Source organism: Equus caballus, chromosome 5 (genome assembly GCF_041296265.1).
Source record: "Equus caballus isolate H_3958 breed thoroughbred chromosome 5, TB-T2T, whole genome shotgun sequence".
Lineage (NCBI taxonomy): Eukaryota > Metazoa > Chordata > Mammalia > Perissodactyla > Equidae > Equus > Equus caballus.
The window spans coordinates 61,571,869-61,592,899 of NC_091688.1; the positions used below are offsets into that span (position 1 = coordinate 61,571,869).

General features: G+C 47.4%; 1 long non-coding RNA gene across 1 annotated transcript in view; it reads left to right on the forward strand.

Annotated features, from left to right (window-relative positions):
- LOC111773554 (uncharacterized) overlaps positions 1–17,856 on the forward strand; it is a 148,629-nt gene extending 130,773 nt beyond the window's left edge. The window contains exon 8 of the long non-coding RNA XR_011439295.1: positions 12,631–17,856. This is a non-coding gene — a long non-coding RNA (uncharacterized lncRNA). The remainder of the gene's footprint in view (positions 1–12,630) is intronic.
- Positions 17,857–21,031: the final 3,175 nt, after the last annotated feature.

A 21,031-nucleotide genomic window follows, 5' to 3' on the forward strand; every position in this document is an offset into this window, starting at 1 on the left:
GTAGGTGCCCAGCCCAGCCCTGGGTACTGGGCATGGTACCTGCCCCCAGATCTTAATGGACTTCCCTCCAGAAGGAGGTAACTCTGAACGGGAAGTCAAAAGCCCTGGGGTCCAGCCAGAGCTCTGCCTCTAACCAGCCACGTGACTGGAATGGCTGGCCCTCTGGCTTTAGTTGTAGAATGAAAGAGTTGGACAGTGCAATCGGTAAGGTCTCTCCAACTCAGACACCCCTCTCTCCCATTCTTTGCTGCATAGGAGGGAATGGAGGGCAGCCTGATGGTGGAGAGTCAGGGTGAACGCAGAGAGACGTGGAGGAGACAGAGCACAATGAGACGGGTTAGACGCGGTCGGGATGGTGGCTGGAGGGTCGAGGGTGTGCAGACTCAGAAAATAGTCTGCTGACAAAGTGATGCTGGCTCTGCAGCGGAGGATCTTGGAGGGCCGAGGGCACAGCGTGGGGAAGGGACTTGATTCAGCCCAGCATAGATTTCTCTCAAACTAGACAACCAGGCGCGACTTGTTTCAGAACCAGCCCGAGCTCTCTCTGCCTGGTCTCCAGGGATCCCCACAGGATATGGGTGTGCTGAGGGAAGTGAGGATGGAGAAAAGGAGATGAGAGCAGTCAGAACTCTTTTAGAAGCAGTTGCCTCAGTGTCGTTATTCCGTTGAGGTCAGGGCTGCTCCAAGGGGGCACCACACCTGAAGCCCCCTGCGTGCTGGTGAGTGGCCAGCGGCAAGACAGCCCGAGGCAAAGAGGGGCTGAGGGACTGAGGGTTGGAGGTGGAGCTAGGCAGAGGCTCAAGGATATGGCTGAGCACCCAGTGTCAGTGGAGCATCTGACCCAAGGCATCGTGGGCCAAGGCCTTCTGTGCTGGGGGGCCTGGGAAGTGGGAGGGAATGGCAGGGTGTGTGTGAAAGCACCTGGAGACACTTCAAAGCCCTTGCTGTACAAACGTAAGAAGAAAATGATTACTGTCACCTTCGTGGCTGTCATTACCGATCTTGGCCTCCTGAGCCCTGTCTCTCTGTCGAGCTGGTTGGCCCCGCCCCACCAGGCAAGACGCAGAAGGCGGCAGCCCCCACGTCTGGCAGTTTGCTTTCTGGGGTTTATTACAAAACTTTGGGCCAGAAATTCCTCCCTTCATGGATCAAGCAACGGAGCTCGTCCTACTGAAGCTGGGGCTTTGGAATCATAGGACTTCGGTTTGAATCCCAGATCACCCAGTTTTTAGCTGAGGGGTTTGAGACAGTGTCTTTACAGTTGGAGACTCATTCCCTCATCTGTAAAATGGAGACCACAATACTACCTTCCTCCTAAAGCTTGTGAGGATTAAATGAGATCACCCGTGTGAAGAGCTTAGCATGGAACCTGGTTCATAAGGAGTTGTTACTACTATCAATATTACTATTATCATTATTAGTTCCTGGCAGAACCAGACCTAGAATCCAGACCCTCTTACTCTAGGGTAAGTATTATCTTGAAACTTCAGCTTGACCTGACTGAGTTATTTTGGGTTCCTTGACATGTTTCAGGCTCCTCAGAGGCGGGGGGATGGCTGAGGTGAACTCTGGAACTTTGGGCTCCGTAATAGTTCTCCTGGCGTGTGCACTCTCCGTGTGTACCTTGGTGGTTCTGTACTGGCTGGATCCATGCCGCTCTTCTCAGACTCATATCCAAAATGGCTGAAGGTCCTCTGACGTCCCCTTTCCCAAACGGCGGCAGCTTGAGAAGAGGAGCCCCTGGCCCCACTCTTCCCTCCTGGCACCCCTGGGCTTCTCTCCTGACCTGGTGTTGGTGCTGAACCACTGAGGGCTGTTTGCTTTCCCAAGCTCAGCTACCCATGGCCAACTTTCCTTGAATCGTAATCACTCTACCCCATTGGGCAGGAGAGCTAAGATTGGACGGTGGGCCTGTTTGCTCACAGAGGAGCTGACGGCTGTCCTGGGCTCTCCCCCAGGGCCTGCCACAGCTTCAGCTGCCTGCTGCCCTGAAGCCTGGCTCGTCCCCACTCCAGGGACTGTCCACCGCCCCTGAGGTCCTTCAGGGAATTTCACAAGATGCTATTGAGCGCCAGCTTACTGTTATTAACCCCAATTTACAGAAGAAGAAACTGAGGCTGGGAGAGGTCAAATAAGGTGCTCAAGGTGACATGTAGTAGGAGCCCCAGCCAGAATTTGAACTTGGGGAGTCTGACCTGAGAGCCTATGGGCTTCCTCACCTCTCCCCGGTCTGTGTGCAGAAAGCACAAAAATCCCACAGTCTTCCTTCTCGCTCTCTTCCTTCTTCATCCTCCCACATTGTCTTTTTGTTTATAAATACCATCCGGGCAGCTCCCCATTGCAGGGCATGGTGCTGAAACCTCAGTTGTTTGGCAATTCACAGAAGGTTATAGATGCCCTAGCTCTCCGGCTATGCCCTGAAGACAATTAAATGCAGAACTCTAAAAAGGTTGAGGGAAAATAATCTGCATTACGTAACCAAATAGGAATCATCTGTGGTATCTGTTGTTTTCGGATTATCTGTAAGTGTGGATAATCAAGAGTTGGCCATATTTTATGCACAACTTAATCTGCAGCTTCTGAACAACTTCTGCGGTACAATTTTGGACAACAAATTAGTTTCAGATGAGGGACTCTTGCTCCTCCTTGAAAAACATTTTTCATTTTAAATTATCCTCGCTGCCAGCCATCAGGGCTGACAAGAAAGCAGAGAGTTAAGCTGTTGATGCAAATCTTGGCTCTCGGCTGTCCCTCATTGGCTCATCACGGATTCTGTTTGTATCTTCCCCTTCAGGGGACGTCCTGAGCTGGGAGGAGGAGCTGGTCCAGCTTCATGGCGGGCTTCAAAGCTTTGCGTGAGCTCTCCTTTCATCCTCCCGGAGGCCTTTGCTCCTTTGAGGAGTCCTCAGGCAATTCTGGAAATAGGGCCAGCTCAAAGGGTCCTCCGAGCAGTTGGGATTGAACCAGCTTCTCCAGGCAGAGCTCCTGGCATGAGGCCACACCAGGTGGGCACGGCTACTGCAGCCGTCCCTGTGCTCGGGCAGCCAGTGGGAAATCAGGACCTTTCTCCAGGGAAGAAGAAAGTGGAAGGTGCAATGGCAGCCACGACAAAGCAGGCTAGGTGGTAGTGCCCGGTAGACCTCGTCTGATTTAATTAATCTCTGTGACAACTCCTGGAAGTGGGTACAATGCCTTCTGTGTTACAGATGAGGAAACTGAGGCTTGGGGAGGTTGCACAGCTCACAAGTGGTCTTCTCGGGATTTGAACTCTGACCCTATGCCAGAATTGTTGTTCTTCCAGGTGTCGTGGGCTCCCATGTGTCTGCGCCTGCCATTTGGTCTCCATTTGGGAGGACTCCCTTCAAATCTAGCTCCGGGCAAAATTGCAATTCCTCCTTTTCTGAATTGGGCTCCCATAAGCACTTCTACATCTTGAGTGGCAGGTGCCTCTCAGCTCCCTAGAAGGGAAGAAAATCATATCAGAAATGCTGTAGAACCATCTTCAAAAGAAGATGAAACGGGCTGTGTAACTTTGAAGCATGAAGTTGTGGTTCTGTCTGTTTTGCAATAGTACAAAAGAGTCACGCAATTTTTGTCAAGTTAGAAAATACAAAGAAGAAAGAGTGCTTTGGTGTCACTTGGCTGATACCTTTCAGTACCAGCATATCTACTCTGTTGGCAGTCTGCCCTTCTGCCCACGTGAATTTGTTCTTTCATAATAGGAAATCATAGCAATAGCAGACGTGCATAGCACTTCCAAGTGCCAGGAACTGGTCTAAGGGCTTTTGCTTCATAACTTACTTGCTTCACAACTTATTTAGTCTGTATAATAAATCTATGAGGTGGGTACTATTATCATCCCCAATTTACAGATAAAGAGCGTGAAGCACAGAGTAGTTAAGTAACTTATTCCAGGTCACACAGCAAGAAAGTGGCAGAAGTGGGATTTGAACTTGAGCAGTCTGGTTCCAGAGCCTGTGCCCTTAACAACAGCCACATAGATTCGTGTGCAGCTTTGTATCTCTGGGTGTAGAAATTTCTTGCTCTCCTTCAGTGGTGTACCCTATTGGGTGTGACCCTTCAGCTGTGGTCTCTTGCTTGGCTCTCTGGGCCTCTGGGAATCATGGCTCGTCCGCGCTTAGCCTTTCTGTCTGGGGGCAGCTCTTATGGTACTGGAGCTGTGTGGCACCAGGGGCCTTGCTTTACCTTCTCCCTGCACGCAGCCCAGCGCTGCACGTCTGCGTGTTTCCAAGAACCTTGCACGTTTGCTCCCGCACTCAGGAGGAGCATTTGCTTGCTTGATAAATGCCCATTGGCAGTACACCCTGTGCTGGCACTGGCCTAGATGCTGAGAAGCGTGGAAGCAACACAAAGCCCATTGGGGAGCTCTCTCTGCTCCGCCCTCCGCCCCACTCCATCCTGACCCAGAGGGCAAGGACAATGGAAGACCCAGGGCAGCCTTGAAAGGAAAGACGTCACCCCAGGGCACACTGGGAGGGGTTTGGGGAGGGGAGAGCAGCCCTGGCCTTTGGCTGCAGAGAGGGCCGAGTGCTAAGGATGCCCAGGCAGCATGGCCCCAGGTAATGATCCTCAGGTCCCTGCAACCTCAGTTCTGACTAGAGTGGATGTTCCTGGAGAGTGGGCTCCAAGTCTGAACCTTCTCTGGGGGCCCCACTGTGCCTGGCACAGAGTAGACCTTTAGTAACTGGGTTTAGGATGAGCCGCGAAGCTGCCCCTTTCATTGTTTCGTGTTGGTGACAAGGATGATTTCCCAGCGGGCCTTGGGGCCTGTATCAGCCAGGGTCCCCTACAGAAATGAACTCATCCCAGGTGGTTCCAGTGAAGAGACCTGAACGAAGGGATGATTTGCAGAGGCGTGGACAGGGTTAAAGGAAGAAACACGGAATGGTGAGGCATCTAGGAACTGGCCACACCAGCTCTGAGGTTGGAGAGACAAGGAGGAGGGAACGATGCCCCCAGAGGAACTGTATAAAGGGGCCACCCTGCAGGAGCTCCAGTCATGGAGGGTTAGAGCCAGACGTGGCCTTGAAGCAGGCAGGGTGCAGGGAAGAAATGCCCTGAACTTTCCTCCCAGCCTTGAGATCTGCAAGTGCCTCCCATTGGCACACCCTACCGGAAGCAGCAAGAAAGCCTGGGTGACAGCGTCTCCTGGAGCCAACCTTCTCGGGAACAGAGGGGCGGAGAACAGATGGGATACTGACACGGATGTAACATAAGCAGGGTATGGCCTTCCTGTCCCTCCTGCCCAACCCCACTGCCAAGGGGCCTTCAGCTTCTCCTTGAAGGAGCGTGATTCTAGGCGTAGCCAGAGCCTGGGGCTCGCTCCGATGTGGGGACTCTCTCTCTCTCTGTCTCTATCTGTCTTTCCCTCCTCCTCACTCCTCCCTCATCATTTCTCTCTTTCTCCATTTAGACTCCAAATTTTAGAGGCCCCGGTTGTCCTGCCTGATTCTAGGCATCTGGCACTGCATCTCTCTTCTCCTTCCCAGCCTTCCCCTCCTCCCTTCCAACCTACCAGAAACACCGTATCAGCTGAGCCAGCTGGGCCAGCCCAGAGCCACAGATTAGCTTAGCCCTGGTTGAGCCCAGAGCCAGTGGCTTCTCCTGAGCCCAGGTGGGAAGCTGCTCAAGCCAGGGTGTGTGTCTTTGGGGGATGAGTGTGTGGCCTGGGCGGCCAGGCTCTGTGGCTCGGTTTCCCACTCTTCCAAAGCAAGGCCACAGAGCTTCCATGGGAAGCAAGGAGCCCCAGTGCTGCTCAGCACCGCCGCTCCCGGCCCCTCCCCTGTAGGAGCAGGAACACAGGCGGTCCTATATGTCTACGGAGTTTGCTCAAAGAGACTTTGTTGAGGGGTCGAGGAGGGGTGAGAGTGGAACCAAGGCCTATATATCTCTGTAGCCCGACAAGTGGAGTGAAGGACCCCTGTTTTCCAGGGACCAGCTCAGCAGGCTTTCAATTGCTTTATTCATTCATTCAGTAAAGGTTTTGGGGCACCTACTATGTGCCTGGCACTGTGCCCGGCCCTGAGAATTCAGAGATGGCTGTTGCTCATGCCTGGCAATGCCCCCTTCTAGTGCCTGTGGGTACATTTTGCCAACCTGACCTCATTCCAATGTGTCCCATGCTGGCTTTTCTGACATCAGGTGATGGGACTCGGTTTGCAGTCAGCTAGATTTTGTGCCTGTGAGCAAACAGGGAAGGGGGCTGTGTCCTGGAAATTCTGTGACTTTGGACAGGCCACCTAGCTCCTCTCTCTAGCTTCTCTACCTGTGTGGAAGATATACCCAGCAACCCTCCCCTTGAGGAATTATAGCTTTCCCAGCCCACGGGGTCCCCACAGGGCTGTCCTTCATGCTACCCTGCCTCCTACCATTGGCACATGACACAGCTGGCCAATCAGAGTCCCCATCCGTCCTGTGCGGTGATTTCTCTAGCTGTGGGCCCGGAACCCAACAAGTATCAGTGGCTTTTCCCTGATTGTTCCCCTTCCCCCCAAATCTTCCCTTTTTAGCCTTCTCCATCTCAGATGATGACGATTCCATCATTCCTGTTGTCAGGCAGGAAATCTTGGAGTCATTCTTGACACTTTTCTGTCAGCTCACATAGGATCCATCAGGAAGTCATGTTGGCTTCCTTTCAAAATAGAGCCCAAATCGTGTCACTGCTTCCATTCTAGCTGAAGCCCCATCGTCTCTCCCCATGTGATTGCAGTAGTCTCCTGATTGGTCTCCTCGTTTCAATTCATGCCCCCTGCAGTCAGTTCTCAACACAGCGGCCAGAGTGAGCCCTTTAAAATGTAAGTCAGATCATGTCATTTTTTTGCCCCAAACCCTGCAGTGACAACCCATTCCTCTGTTTCTACAAGGCCATGCACTAAAAATGTCCCTTCGCCCGTTCTTTCCCTGACCCTATTATCTCTACGTCTCCCTTTCCGACTCTGCCCTAGTCACGCTCGTTCCTTCTCTGATCATCCATCATGCCAGGCATACTCCCACCTCATGGTCTTTGCACAGGCTGTTCCCTTTGCCTAAAATGCTCTTCCTTCGGTTACCTGCTTTGCTCCCTCTCTTGCCTTCTTCAGATCTCTGCTCAAATGCCGCTTTCTCAGTGAGGCCTTCTCTGCCCTCTTCCTCCAATCTAGTGACATACCACCTGGCGCTCCTCTCCTATTCTCTGTTTTATTTTCTCTGTAATTTTCACCATACAACCTACTGTGTACTTTACCTACTTATCTTGTTTTTTTTTGTCTTCCCCACGCTGCCTCCAATAGAGTGTCTATTCCATAAGGTATGAGATTTACATTTGTTTTGTTTATGGCTGTATCCCTGGGCCTGACCATAAATAGGTGCTCCCTAAATCCTTGTTGAATGAGCAAAGGGACTTGACTATTGGCCCTGCGAGAGGGGGTCTCTCCCCCTTCTGCACGATTGGCCCTCAGAGTGCAGGCTGGGGGCTCATGGGGCTGTTCTCTCTCCCACCAGGTGGGGAGAACCTCCCTGAAAGTGTAGCCCCCAGACAGAAGGACAGAGATGGAGGCACTGAGTCCTGGAGGCATTGTTTGAGTCCTTGGAGGCAGCTACGTCTCCAATGGGCCCAGCCACTCCTCCCCAGGCCTTTCAGTACCCCCAGAACCTCCTCTTTGGCTTATCTGGCTTGAGATAGGGTTGATCACTTGCAAGAGAATGAGCCCTGGACAGGAAAGTCCACTGTCAGGGACTGTGATGATTCACCCAGTTGACAGAGTTGAGCCACTCGGAAGGGGAAACTGGGCTGATACGGGTTCTGCTGAGTTCTCTCACCCCAGAAGGCAGGGCAGAGACCTCTGACTGTGAGAGACACCTTCTCAGAGCAGGAGCTGGATTTGCCCTGCTCTGCCCTTTGCACATCTACTGAGGGCAGACCTTCTCCACCTGCGACTGAGGGCCACATGGGAGAGACAAGGAAGACTGATTGTCCCCATGTGATCTGGCCCCTTGAGTCTTCTCAGATCCCTGCGAGTGGCAACAAGAAGGGATGCCCTGGGCACTTGAAGGGGCTTTGACCGTGGTGTCTGAAATCCTAGACCAGATCATGGCTCTGTCATTTACCAGCTGCATGACCATGGGCAAGTCACCACACCCCCATCGGCCTCCATTTCCTCATCTGTGAAGTGAGAAGGTTGAAGTCAGTTACTCCCAAAGTTCCTGTCCGCATGATGTTCAATGGAGGTGGTGGGCATCATGGTGAAGTCTGCAGGCTCCGGGCTCGGGCTGCCCGAGGCCAGTTCTGCCTCTTCCCAGGTGCTCAGTCTCGGAGCCTCAGTTTCCCCACAGCAATACCCGCTTCATGGGTGGTTGTGAGAATCAGGAGTAGAACACACAGAGGGCTCAGAAGCGTGCTAGGCACATATTAAGTCCTCAAAAATATTAGCTATTACGTTACTTTTATTTACCATTATTACTATCATTGAAAGGATTTTTCCTGGATCCTGGAGTGACTTCTGCTCCCATCTCTAAGGGTGAGCTCCTTAGGGCAGGATGCTCCCCAGGTTTGCAGCTACCCAATCTGTACATGAGCAGGGACCATTCTCTGCCCCTCCCTGCAGTGACTGGAGGCCCCAAGGGCTGGAGTCAGCATCCCCTTCTCCTTGCTGGAGGCTGGGGCTGACACCACTCACTTTATTTGAAGAATTTCCATCGCACTTTCAGCATATTTTGCTTGGGCTAGCTTATTTACGCCAACCATACATCTTATCACTGTCATAAATTTTTATTCCTATGGACATGTCTAAACTTATGGGTTGAAATAAAGTAATTTATGTGCTCTTTAGTATGCAGATTGGGTTAATCTGCTTCTGTAAATTCTCCACCAGGCCTGTGCAGCTGCCCTGTCCCTCCAGGACCTCAACCTGATTCCAATATCATGCTCTATTGTGCGTGGGGCAGTGCCAGATGCTTGGGTCACAAGCCACCCCCAGACAGCTGAGCACCTCACCACTTGTGCCTGCAGCCTGTGCAGCGCACAGTGTCCCCCGGCAGAGGCCTTGGCCCCCAGGTGTCACTCCCACAGACCCTCCATCTGCTGGTTGAGAAGCCACTGGGAACCAGGTGAGCTCTTTTCTGTCTGAGGCTGCATCCTGAGATAAGGCTTTCAGGGCCGGTGAGTCCAGGGAGCAGTGGACCCGGGAAGCACCAGCGGGTACAGGGGAGGAAGCTGATGCAAGGTGTTACTGAGCAGGTCACCACGGCGGGCAAGCGGGCCCAGTCCACCGGGGCCTCAGAGATGGCTTTGAATGTGGCTCAAACTTACCCACTGAAGGGGGACCAAGGGGGGTACCGATTCCCTAACTCCCTGCTGGTTGGCTGATGTGGGCGGGGCACTGTGCTCAAAGCCTCTCTTCTGTTTTCAGTCCTGGTTCTCCGTCGCTTCACCTAGGTCTCACCTCCATTTCATCCCTCAGGGCGGTCCTTCCTAACCACCCTATTTGAAACGACAGCCTCCCATTCTCTAGCTCCCTCCCCTAGTTATTTTCCTTTATAGCACTTATCACTACCTAATATATTATGTATCTGGGTTTTCTCTTGTCTGAATCATTTCAGTGTGGGAAAAGACAGTAAACAAACAAATATTTAATGTATCAGGCAGTCATCAGTATGACAGAGAAAATTAAAGCAGAGGAAGAAAACTTAGGAATGTCATATGGGGTTGGGTTTCCATTTCATGTGGGGTGGTGTTTGTCACAGTGGTCCTCTCTGATAAGATGTCATTGAGCTGAGAGAGGTGAAGGAGTGAGCCACGAGGGAGAGCTTTCCAGGCAGATGGAACAGCAGGTACGAAGATCCTGAGGCAGAAGCATTTTTGGCTTATTCAAGGCCAACATTGTGGGAGCTCAGTGCTTGAAGGAGAATAGGTCAGAGAGGGAGTCGGGAGGTCTGACATGTAAGACCCTGAAATCTTGGTAAGGACTTAGGAGTTTACTCTGTGTATTAATCAGTGCTCTCCAGAGAAATAGAGCCAACAGGATGTTAATACATATATATTATAAGGAATTAGCTCATATAATTATGCAGGCTGAGAAGTCTCAAGATCTGCCATTAGCAAACCTGGAGACCCAGGTGTAAGTTCTGGTCTGCTAGCAACAAGCTTGAGATCCAGGAAGAGCCAATGTTTCAGTTTGAATCCAAAGGTAGGAAAAGACTGATGTCCCAGTTCCACCAGTTAAGCAGGAAGAGTACTCCCTTGTTTGAGTGAGGGTCAATGTTTTTGTTCTATTCAGGCCTTCAACAAATTGGATGAGGCCCACTGACATTAGGGAGGGCAGCCTGCTTTGATGTCTACTGATTCAAATGTTAATCTCATCCAGAAACACCCTCACAGACACACCCAAGATAATGTTTACCAAACATCTGGGCTTTCCTGGCCTAGTCAAGTTGACTGATGGGGAGATATTGAAGTTTTAGAGGGATATGATCTGACATGTTTTCAAAAGATCACTCTAGCTGCTGTGTGGAGAGAAGTCTGCAAGGGGCAAGGGTGAGTCAGGGAGAAAATTTAAGAGGCTATTGCAATAATCTAAGCAAGAGATGGTGGTAGCTTGGACCGTGGTGATAATGGGTGGAGGTGGTGAGAAATGGCTGGATTCTTGGTATATTTTGAAGGGAATGCCCACAGGACTCATTGATAGGTTGGAATGCGGGATGTGACCATAGGCATCAAGGATGATCCCTTGGTTTTGGGCATGAGCTGTTGGAAGATAGAGTTTTCATTAATTGAGATGAGGAAGACTGCTGGAACAGCTGGTTTGATCAGTATAAATTAGGTGTTAGGTTTTGGACATGTCAAGTTCAAGATGTCTATTTACTTCTAAGCAGAACTATGGAGCAGACCATTGGATATATTCCACTGGAATTTAGGAGCGCAGTTTTGTTCCGCTTGGTGCTCAATAAATACTTCTACGACTGGTCAGATTTCTCCCATGAGACTGCAACAGCCTTCTGTATATCACTAATTTCTGTGGTCTAGAGAGCCCACTTTGAGCAGCTCTTTTGTCAAGCCCCCAGGAAAATTCTGAAGTCTTAGGCAGAAATGTTTTAAAAATACCACCAATTAGATGGAAAGCTTTATGCAAAAAGACATTTGACACAGTATTATGTTTAATAGTTGTAATTTAGAAGCAACCAATGGAATATTATGCAGCTAGAATAGATGATTTTGTAGACAGTACAGTAACTTGGAAAAATGCTTATGAGAGTTGGTTAAGTAAAAAAAAGCAGAATGCCAAATCGTGTCTACATAATGAGTGCAACTATATAAAATTATGCATGCATAGAAATAAAGCACTGTAGGGGAACAAAGAAAAATGAAAGCAGCTGATGTGTTAGTTTAATAGGATAGTAGACGATGCTTCTTTCTCTTGAATTATTTCTTTATTGTTGCAGTAAGTAACGGAAATAAAGAAATGGCAGTGTTGCTCCAAGCACACAGCCAGACTCCCCGCCTCCCTGGGAGAGGTCTTCAGGCTTCTTTCTCTTATCATCTCTGTGACGCTGGGATCAACCTCTGGACTTACTGGGGAATCTCTTGTTTGCCTATTAAGTGCCTAACGTATGCCAGCACAATGCTAACCACTGGAGTAGGGGGCATAGAAATCTGTCATTGCTCTACAGGAGCTCACTGTAGAGGGCAAGATTGACACATGAGCAAACATTACAATAATTGTAAGACAAGGTCATGAGTGTGATAATAGGAGTATGAGCAAAGTTCTGTGTAATCTCAGATAAATTTTCTCTAAGGGAATCTGGGAAGGTAGAAAAGAGGAGGTGGTATTTGATCTTGGTCTTGAAGGATAAGTGGGAACTCACCAGGTAGAAAAGGGATGGAAGTAGGGTGGGGTGGGGAGGATCAGGCATTCCAAACAGAGTGTGTAAGGGCTAAGAGGTATTAAAGGCGTGGAGTGTTTAGGAAATGGCAAATCATTAGGTTTGGATGGAATATATCCATTTATTAATTTACTCTACAAGTGATTATTGAGTATTTGTTGTGTCTCAGACATTGGACTAGATACTGGGGGCAACAAGAATTATCAGCCTTGTCTATGCCTTGAATACTGATCATAATAATAGCAGATTTATTGAGTGCTTAATATGCATTAGCTCGTGTGTTCCTCCTAACAGTCATGTGAGAAGGTACCGCTCTTATTTCCACTTACAAATGATGACATTAAAACTTAGAGAGGTTCAAGGACTTGTCCACAGCCTCACATTTATCATTCAGTGGAGCTCCCGGAGCTTAGAGTCTAGTGGAGGGAACAAACAAGAGACAGATGATTACAAATCAGGGTGATAAGTCTAAGATGGAAGTAAGGGAGCTCAGAGGAGGGACCTAGATATAGTCGAGGTAGACTTTTTGGAGAAGGTGATTTCAGCTGAGCCCAGGATGAGCAGGCGTTAGATATGGAAAGTGGAGGTGTGGGGAAGAGCAAGAGGGCCTTTACGGTGGTGATGAATGGTAGAGCTGGTGGGGCTGGTTGGGGCCAGTTTATGAAAAGCCCTTGAACGTCCTGCTAGGGAGTTGAGGCTTTATTCTGTAAGCAATGGTGAACTAACAAGATTTTTTGTTCTCTTTTTAATCAGGAGGCTGAGTCACTTGGGCAATGATTCAGCCACACCCACCATGAACTCTCAATGACTCGAGGAGAAGAATGGCATGGATAATCTAGAAAGAATGGACAGTGGAAAAGAACTCCAGCGCTCTCATGGAGTGCATGGATCATGATTTGCTGCACTGGGGGAGCCGCTGGTTTGATTCATTCATTATAGTCTCGTCTCTGGCTGATACTAAATCTACTTGTTCCTGAGAGCACCTGCGGCCATCATGACAGGCTCAGTATCACAGGGCCTAGTGAAAGAAAGTCCCTCTGGCCAAGGGCAACAGAATAAAAACGTAACTGAGTCCCAGATATGCTAGTGTTTTCCACCATTGCATCTCTAAGATATCAACAGGACCTGGAAAGATGAGAGTGAGTTCACTGTCCCCCCATGGGCTGAGGTTGCTGGAATGCTGGAACAGAGAGAAACTGGGAGGTTTTAGCATGCTCTGGCTTCAGAATGAAGGGAGCAGAGTGACGAATGCTGCAAGCTGCATGGAGCGGCCAATTGAAAAAGCTATCAAAGTCAGAACAGCACTGGAAGCGTTGACCCTGAAGATGCATGCCTGGAGAGAGGATTTTTTTCTCTTTTTTTGCACTTTTTATTGCAGTAATGCAGGGACATTCTGTGAGTAGAATCCAGGGGGCCATCAAGCCTGCGTTCAGGTAGCTGTGCGGGAAGGGGTTTTGATCCTGTTCTGAGAAAGCTGTCTTGGGGCCCAGGCAGAGAGCACATTACTGTGTTAGAGCCTTGAGTAGTTAAGAGAAAGTTCTTGGTTGAATTGGGAAAGGGACCTGTAAATAGCTGTAAAATCCTGAACTAGCCGTGCCTCCTTTTGTGCTAGATGCAGTCCTGGAGGCAGAGGCGCAGGTGACTCGAGGTCAAACCACTTCTGCTGCTAACTTGGGCAAGTCACACCACCTGTCTGCACCTGTCGGTGAGAGGCTTGGGCTAAATGGTATGTCAGCCTCTCCTAGTCTCAGTTGTCTCCCATTTGTGGATGCCATTTCAGGGATAGAGAAATCGGAGACTATTGATAAAGACTGCAAAAGTGCAGATTTGCTCATAACATGGAAACTCTCAGAGAGCTGGTCCCTATCAGGGAAGGATGGAGTGGTCTGCCCTGGGCGCTAGGAATAAGGAAGAGCATTGTTGATGGAGAATTTTAAAACAATAATGAAACCAAGGAAAAGTCAGTCTGCTTTTTAGGATCACCACGCGTGGACAATTCTAAGCAATGTCAGGAATAAAATACTCCTCCTCACCTGGGTGGACCACTCCCACCATCCCCCTCCTTGGTTTGCCACTGTTTACCTGAACAATTCTCTTTTTATTCAGTGCTCTTTCAATTCCTCTGACTACAAAGGGAGAGAAATTCGCTATGGTGTTAACTCTTTCATTACCACCCCTTAGTGTTGATTTGTCTCCAGTAAAGAAGAGTGATGAGTTACTTTGAGACACAGCAGTGGACCGGAGTGCAACCAAGGAAGCAGGAACAATAAAAATGGAGAGAAAAGAACATGGAGTGAGGTGTGGAATGTGTTGAGTAGTGGCTTAGAAAGTGAAGCCCTGAACACATGGTCTATGGCCAGGATGGGGACAGCTCCCCGAAGGCTCAGGTCAGGCTGGACATGTGGTGCCTAAGAACAGACTGCAGCTGCATCTCCCTTCTGCTTTCTCAGATCCCTGGCACTCTGGAGCTTTCCTTTGCGGCACTGTAGATGCATTTCTTAGAAGTGATCTGCTCTGCACTCCTCATGTCACACCACCCACCATCCTCCTTTGGGTTGGATTTCCTTCTCACTGTGTCCCAGTGTCTAGAATATGAAGGGACTTTGCCACCCCTCAGGGGACTTGCATATCCTGCATTGATGCCTCTCTTCTGTAGGCTTGGTCCCCTTGGTGCCCAACCTTCTGCTTGATGGTGTTGCTTCGGGGTGTGTTCACATTCTCCAAGGAGCCATTCCCGAAAGCAGTAAAAATAACCTGTGCGCGTTCTACAGGGGCTGAGTGGGCTGCTCTGGAGAGGACCATGGGGTCTGTTGGAAAAACATGAGTGTGGTCTGGGGAGGAGGCTGGGGAAGGAATGCAGAATCTAAAGATGGAGATCCTTGCCAAATTAAATAAAAAGGGTTTTTGTTTTTCCAAGCGAGAGCCCAGTTAGAAGCAATTAAATTGACAATCAACTCAACCCAACCCAAACCATGAGGACCGAGTTCTAGTTTCTTACAGATTTATAATTTGCTAAATTTTGTCTTTTAAACACCCACCAGACACATATTCCCTCTTGCACATTTAGTTCCTAATTGTTATCCTAAGATGATTTATTTGTTCTGGCAGGAAGATAAAAGGAAGAGATAGCTCCAGTGGAGTTTATTTCTTTAACCCTTTCTTTTCTGATTATAAAAGCCACGCGTGCTTATTGTAGAAAGTTTAGGAAATGAATATTCCAGATAGAAAGAATTACTTCCTGCAAATCACATCACCAGAGATGACCACTGTCAACCTGCAGCTGTAGTGACAGTGGTGTCACTGGAGAAGTTCTGTTTGCAAGGGCTGGCTCTATTGAGTGCAGGCTTTTCCTGGAGGCCCCTGGCACCAGCGTTCTCTGGACCTGGTGGAAGGGAGGTTTTCCGTTCTTGCTGAGGCCCGGTCCCACCAGCCTGACGGAAGATCCTGGCTCTTCCTTAGTTGGTTCCCTGAAGGTTCTGGGAAATTGTACTTGTTCCCGTTCTCTGGCCTCCGTGCTGCAGTCTCTCGAGCTGTGTCTGTTGGTTTTCTGTTGAAAACCTTCTTCTTGCTTACAGCTGGCAACCTTCACATTCACAACACTCACACACATACAAAATTTCTTCATTTATTAACATGAATTCATTTCAAACTTGTTTTATTCACAGATATCGGTAACACCACAAAATATGGACATTTGTCATTTCTTTGGCTGCTCAGCAAGCAACACCCCCATCCTACTTTTGGGAAGTCCCTCCTTGTGTGCAGACCACTCATTTCTCACAGTGGAAATCGAAGGGGGACATGTCTCTTTCTCCCAGCCCAAAGGCCATTAGGGAGCTGGCCTGCGATCTTGGTTCAGCCAATCAGACATTATCATCTCACAGGGTGAACCTCGAAGGGGCCTTACTGGGTGTCAGGAGCAGTTTGCGCAGTATTTATGGTGGAAGCAGAGACTTTGAGATCTGGCACTTCACCGTGTTGGTTTTGAATATCGCCTGGTTGCAGTGGCCTGTGGCAGCAGAGACTCTGGCCTGCCAGGATAGGTATGAGCAGTAACCTGGATCATTCCTGCCGGCCATCCTGGGTTCTGGACATGTCTTGGAGCCTGGTTCTCCAGCCTCCTGTTGATTCTGTGAGCTATATGATATTCTTCAAAAATATTCATTTTTCTCTTAGCATTAGCCAGACTGCTCATAGTAAAGAACCATTTTTTATACCATTTGATTTTTGTCTTAAAGATTCAAATGCTACTTAGTAACTCACAGCATACTAATTTGAATTTCCATGGTAATTTGTGACCTCTGCTTCCCCAGGCCACATAAGTGGAGAAGAAAGGGAGAGGAACGGAGGAGACAAGAATAGAATCGCAGCAGTCTTCCCTAGCTGCACCCTTAGCTGCAATAGTAGGGAACTCCAGTCCCTCCTTCCAAGAACCTCCACAACATTTCTGGGCTTCTAGCTGCCTGGCACTTAGCCCTGCATCTCCTCCTTTGCCCAACCTAGAGGTTTCTGGGGGCTCTTGTAAGTCTTTCTTCTTCTATCCCCATCTGTCTGTGAGCTGCCTGATTTGCTCCAATCATATTCACTAATCCACTATTCGGGCTGGTTCTTCTCTTTCAAGAGACCTGGCTATTTCAGCTATTGTTCTGGGCCATAATCTGGACCTCAGAAACGGCCAAGCACTCAGTGGTGACCACATGGGCAAATGTCACAATCCTTTTCTGAAGCCTGTCTGCCTATGTCTTTGCTTCTCTGTCACTCCAGTTCTGTCTATCTTCAGGGAGAATGATTTTCAAGTGTCATGATCTTATCTCAAGTCACATCCAATATGATCTGGCAAAGTGCAGGAGAGAGAGAAGACTGAGAGTGGAGGTGATCTGGAACTACGTCTGTCTACTGTGCTGGAGCAAAAGCTGAGTGGACAGACCCACGCAAGCATTGGGAGGAAAGCCAGTCCAGCAGATAGAACACAACACTAAGAGGAGGTGTTGTGGAAAATGGGCCCAGAAAGGTCCTGTCTCAGGCCAGAGTGGGAGGCAAGAATGTGGTTTTTTCCAAGCTCGTAGGTCTTACAAGATCTCTAGGAACCCAGAAGCCAGCAAAGAACAGGAGTCCAGGTGGACAGACAGACAATTAGTGTTTAGACACTCAGCAAAAGTTTGCGGCCAAGAGTGTAGAAATGAATGACTTCAGATTGGGAGTGGGAGGCGTGGCAAGGAACTATGACGAACAGAATTTTTCTCAAACCATCTCTGTATTCTAGATAGTCCAAGCCAAAATAGCCCATGGCTAGGAAAGTTTGGGAATTATGGAATTCTAAATCCCTCTTTTGGAGATTTATGATTCACATTACTATTTTAAAGTTTGGGTCCTATAATTAGAAACAAAACAAAATCTGTTTAGCAGGCGAATAAACGACATTATTTAGGCAGAAGACATTTTCTTTTTTTAAGTTACTTTTTTCAACTTCATAAGCATTTGAAGTGGCAGCCAGCTAAGTCATAAAATTGTTTTTTAAAAAATATGATTATCTTGTAATTCTAAAACAGTATATATAATACATACAAGGGACTTTAAAATAGGAGTAAAATCCATTATGAAATGGAGTATTGCCAATCCTTTTGAAGTCCGCTTGTGGGCCCCTCCTGGTTCACATTCCTTCCTTTACTCCGGATGTAACTCCAACTTGAATTTTATCTTTTTTGTATGTATTCCTAAATAATATATTGTTTAGTTTCACCTGTTTTAACACTGTAGCAATTTTGAATCATTCTCTCTGTAATCTTGGAATTTTTTTTTTTCCATGAAGCGTTATATTGGTGAGATTCACCTATGTTGATGCATTCTATAATTAATTCATTTTAATATTTAATATTCCATTGTATGACTATATCATAAGCTATTTATGCATTTTCCTGTTGAACATTTGGGGATATTTCCTTTTTTTTTTTTTGTTATTACAAACCATGCTGTTGTGAACATTCGTGTACTGTCTTCTGTGTGTATGGGTGAGAGTTTCTCTTTGATATCTCCCCCAGTGTGGTCATAGGAGGCACACATATCATTGACTTTACTAGAAACTATTTTTCAGAGTGGTTGCACCATTTACACTCCCAGTGCTATTCACATACTATAAGCAACACATGTTTCTAGAATTTTAATTTTTTTACAACCTGGCGGGTGTGAAATATCTCAGTATGGTTTTTATTTGCGTTTCCTGGATTTGCCACCCTCACCCGTATTCTTCCAGTCTTATCCACATGCATGGCCTGGGAAACAGAGGTTACCAGTGAAATTAAAGTTCATATGATGTGGGTTACTAAATAGCCTTTGTAACTGAAAGATAAAAATACAAATTGCCTAATTCATGGTTCTTGTTATAGTCAACTCTTTCTAACTTCAATGGAAAAGGAATTTCGGGGTGAAATATCAAAGTAAACACAGTACTTACAGGAAGGCTGGAGGACCAGGCTCAGGGAAAGGGCCAGAAGCCAGGAAGACGAGCAGGAAGCACAGAAGGATGCATCCTCACAGGATCTGTCAGATTATGAATCACCACTGTTTACATAGGCCACTGCTGCCAGGGAACATGCACAGATAATACCATTGAATGCTTCTGTCCCTGGAGTTCCAGCAACTCAGTTTCTTCTCTATTTCATGCCAGGGAATTTCAGCATATCAATTTCATTTATTATAAACCATTGTTGAGTCCAGATTCCAGTTAAACAAGCGTATTGGGGTTTTTTTTTCCCTTTTGTTTCTCCCCGAAGCCCCCCAGTACATAGCTGTACATTCTGGTTGTAGGCCCTTCTGGTTGTCCTATGTGGGATGCCGCCTCAGCATGGCTTGATGAGCGGTGCCATGTCCGCGCCCAGGATCCTAACCGGCAAAACCTGGGCCACAGAATCAGAGCTCACGAACTTAACCACTAGGCCACGGGGCCAGCCCCCTACCAAGCACATTGTTAAAGGCATTCCTAACAACTAAAGCTAAGGCGTTAAATACAGAATCTCAGATAAGTGTACCTGTATAGATAAATTCTACCTTATTCAAGGCTATATACTGTCTTCCTTGAAATGCACTCTGATACATTTTTCCTGGGTTTCTAATAACATAAATGAGCAGAAACATGCAAGTCTTTTGGTGTGTATAAGCTACAGCCTGTTGCATAGACTTTTACTGAGATCTGATTATAGTTACGAATCTGGAAACAATAGGTATGTATGGGGTGAGTTTTGAGGAGTGTTAGAATTCCTTGAAAGGCAACTGCCTTGGCTGAGGTCTTGACAAGGTTGGCTAGTGCCCCTGGGCAGGGGAGAAATAACCATTTCTGTTAGCAAGGGAGGCTCAGGGGACGCCAGTGGTTTAGTTTCCTAGATTCTTCTAAGTCCACCAAAATGTCTCCTTTCAAAGCCTCAGGTCCCACTCCTTCATGGTCAAGTCCTAATTTTCACAGAGGAGAATTGGTGACCCTATGAATTAAACTTGTAATTCTGCAACATGCACAATGACATTTGGAATCTTATTTTCAGCCATATCTGCTCTGTTGCTACAAGAATTAAGAGATAATTTTAGTGCTGCCTTAGACACTCTCTAGTTCTCTGACCTTGCCTTATGCTGAAAATTTAAATCTTTAAATTTACCATTTTCTTTGTGTACGCTCTCCACTGTGGTCAGAAATAGCTAGCCTACCTCAGTCTCTGTAAGTCATCCTCGCTGTCATAATGGTCAAGTGCAGCAGCCACTTGGCCTTCCAAAGCCTGGCCTTTAATAGGCACCACATTCCAAACAACCACAAGTGATGATCTGAGAAACTGTAATGGCACTGGATGTCCCGTATCCCATTTTCCACTTGTAAGAGATGATTACTTCAGTTATCCTCACACAGGCCAGCAACCCAATTGTAGATCCTCACTTTTGAGATTCTCTTTCTAGGAGCACTTGATACTATACTGTGTCAGTCGGGGTCTGGTCAGAAATACAGAAACCACTCTAGGTATTTTGAATAAAAGAAATTAAATATAGAGAATTGACTATACATTTGCCAAAGGAACGAAAGGAGAAGGAGAGGTGCTGGAGAAGTCAAGAGGAGGAAGGGGTGTTGCCTCATGATCAGAAGCTGTTCATGTCCCTGGATGGGAGCCCAGTGCACACCTGCTGCAGTGCTTTTAGAGAGGCTATGTCCACCGGCTCTGAATCCATCAAAAGGTCCTGTCTTGACTAGGGTTGGAACCACAGAAAAGATGGTGGCTTGGCCCAGGTTTCAGGAGTTCAGAATCTCGCTACCTTTGCTGTCCCTACAACAAATAGCAACTGCCACACTGTTAGAGCCCAAAGCGGGAAACTTCTCTCTTTGTCCTTTCTGATCTTCCAACGGTAACTTTATTTTTGTTGAGGTAAAATCAGTTTATAACATTATATAAGTTTTAGGTGTAAAACCTTATAATTCGACTTCTACCGAAAGTCTGCTGTCAAAAGTCTAGTTTCTATCCATCACCAAACAACTGGCCCCCTTTACCCATTTTGCCCTCCCCCCACCCCCCTTCCTCTCTGGTAACCACCAATCTGTTCTCTGTATCTATGTGTTTGTGTTTGTTTTGTTTGTTTTTTGTTTTTTTCTTATACTCCATATGTGAGTGAGATCCTGCAGTAATTTACATTCCCATTAACAGAATCTAAAAGAAAGGCAACTGGCGATGAAAGCTGGGCAGTGTGGTCTGCAGTCTTCAAGCCCCAGCTACATGGAACACAGTATAAAAGGGCTGGTGTGGAATTGAGAAAGATGAGGATAAATAAATGGTACATTTGGTCATGAAGGAGACTGGCCTGTAATTTTCATTGTCATGCTGAATTTGCTGTTTCTTTTAAAACTTTTATTACTGAGAATTTCAAACATGTACAAAAATAGAATAATTTAATGGGCTCCAATGCATCTATCAGCTCGTCAGCAATGATCAACTCACAGACAACCTTATTTCACTTATATACCCCCACTAACACCCTTTATTTTGAAGCAGATCCCATATATCATATCATTTAATAATACTTTAGTATCATCAATATCCACTAAGTATTTCGATGTCTAACTTTCTCTTAATGCCCTTCCCCCACAGCAGTTTATATGGATCAGAATCCAAATGAAATCCATACATTG